Source organism: Arachis hypogaea, chromosome 19 (genome assembly GCF_003086295.3).
Source record: "Arachis hypogaea cultivar Tifrunner chromosome 19, arahy.Tifrunner.gnm2.J5K5, whole genome shotgun sequence".
Classification (NCBI taxonomy): domain Eukaryota; kingdom Viridiplantae; phylum Streptophyta; class Magnoliopsida; order Fabales; family Fabaceae; genus Arachis; species Arachis hypogaea.
The window spans coordinates 26723072-26725830 of record NC_092054.1 but is presented as its reverse complement, the minus strand read 5'-3'; positions in this window follow the sequence as shown (position 1 = coordinate 26725830).

Here is a 2759-nt window from a genome sequence, read left to right as displayed (position 1 = left end):
AAAATTTAAGAAAAAATAAATTACAAAATAAATTTTTAACATCATTATTACATTTTAATTATTAAAAAAATTACTAAAATGGTTTGATTTTCAGATCCCTCTTTATAAATTAATTTAAAGTTTATTGTTTGTGAAATACGATGAAAAACAGGTAACATGAAATTTTTTTTTTTCTTTATGAATCAATATCTTTTAAAGAAAAAAAGTTGATAATAAAATAATAAAATAAAAAATTAATTATTCTTAAATTAAGAATAAAATATATATTTTATAAAAGTTATAAAATTAATGATAATTAATTTTTTATTTTATTATTTTATTAATTTTTTATTTTAAAATATTTAAGTTTTTTTTATATATAAAACATTTATTATTTCCAAAAAAATTACAACGGAAGGTGAATTAGTATTTTTTGTAATTAAATCCAAATTTACTTATAATTAATATAAAAAAATTTTTGTACTAACATGCTTTTTTTTTTGTAAGTTTTTCAATTCAGATCTTAAAGAATCAGTTTAGTTTTTTTAAATTTCATGATTAAAGGAATCTATTAATCTAATCCTAAAATGAATAAACATTTCTTTATTTTTTTTGTTTTCTCTTTACATTGCCCTCTCCACCTTAGTTTTTAACTTTTTATTTTTAATTCATTTCTAAAAATCAAATTTTATTTTTGTCCAACTTATTTTTTAGATATTTTACCATTTTTTAAAATAACTATTTTTCTCTACTCACACTTTAGCTAGCCCATGTCAAATCTTTTTTTTTAGGTGAATGCTATGGTGCCTATTACTTTGTACCTAAGTTACTAAAAAAGGTAAGTAAATAATATTTAATAAATTTTACATGATTTACATTTTATTTTAAACATTTTTTTTACTTTAAAAGGAAAGTTAGGCAATTTAGGCACCATATCAAAGATACCATAGAACTCACCTTTTTTTAAGTCAAAATTCTCTCTGTCCTTGCAGTAAACCTCAAAAATTTACTGGCCAGTCAACCTCAGCATGTTATTGGCCAGTCAAACATCAGCACACTTAGCCACCTAAAATCATGCCACCAAAAAATCCACCTAAGAATAATAATTAATTAGTTATACATGGATTATCAAAAGTAAAAATAATATAAGCAAACATGAGTATGAGGCAGAGACAGTTTAGTAAATTTCTCACCTTGCGAAAGCACCAGAAGCAGAAGAGAGCGAACCGGCAAAAGAGTAGTGGAGATAGGGAGGCAAAGCAGACCATCGGCAGAGTAAAAGAGAAGAATAAATTTGCATTATCAAAAGAGAGTAGCATTATCAAAATTAGAGTGACATTATCATGTTTCTTAATTATATAAAAGAAAGAATAAATTACAAAAATTTAATTTATCTTTTTCACACAAAAAAAAGATATAATAATAAAAATATAATTATAAAAAATAATAAAAAATAATAAAAATATAAGTTATATTTTTTATTAATATTTTTTTTAATTAAAAAGGACATAAAATATACTCAATTAATTTTTTTGATATAATATTTATGTTCATATTTTATTTATTAAATATAATTTTATTTTTTTATTTCTATCTCAATGTCTCATATAAGAAAATAAAATATAACCTAATAGATACTAAGATTTTTGTTTCTTCTAGAGGTTTTTTTAATGGAATTTTGATTTTGTTAGCCATTTGTGGTAATTTATTTGTGCTATATAATATTTATGGTAATTTTTTCAACAACACTTTTACTCTTATCTCAAACTATAACCCTAATTCTACTTTAATATGTAACATTAACTCAAGTCCCAAATTTAAAATTACTTTTAAGTTAGACAAGAACCGTGTTATATTCACCACTTCTAAATGTAGTCTAAAACTAATTTCAAATTCTAACTCTAATTTCAATCTCAACCCCAAAATTAACCCCAACCCAAATTTAAAGTTGACTCCCAAGCCTAAGAGCAATCCAAACTTAATTCAAAACCCAATCCCAACCCTAATCTCAAGCCCAATTCCAAGGAGAACACCAAGCTTGTTGCAACTATTAACACCAAGTCTAATCCAAAATTCAATTTCGTTTTAGAACTTAAAAATTATTAAACTACTCTTCTACCTTAACCCATGACAACAATAAAGAAGTCTCGTGACCCACAAATTCAGATAGTTAATTTTAGAAACATAAAAAATTAGACCAAGGGTAACCACAAATTTAGGCTATAGTGACTATTCTATGAATGATAGTTATTTCCTGTTAGAATAGGGATAACCAAGACTAATGTTGAATTTTTACTTGGATGGATGTAATAGAGCTTAGTTTGATTCTGAGCTAAATTGAAAAATTGATTATTCATTATGGGAGGAGGTTGAAAAAGAAGTAGGGTGATTTCTCACCGGAAAGATAATAGTTTATGTATCCTCTTCAAGGAGGATACCAAGACTCTTAAGACATCAATTATATTTTATATATGTAATCAAGCTATTAGATACATGTATCTAACATACTTGAACAATGGCCAACTATAGTTTTCGTCTTTTCTTATATGTCTATTTCATCATGAAATCCTTAGTAAGTAGTGCTAATGATGCTAATAAGAATCTTCACATTGTATACATGGGATCACTTCCAAAGCATAATTATTCTTCAACACCCCACCATCTTAGTAAGCTGCAACAAACTACTAATGATAACGATGTAACAAATCACATGGTTAAAAGTTATTATAAGAGCTTTAATGGTTTTGCTGCAATGATCACTAACCAAGAAAGAGAGAAGC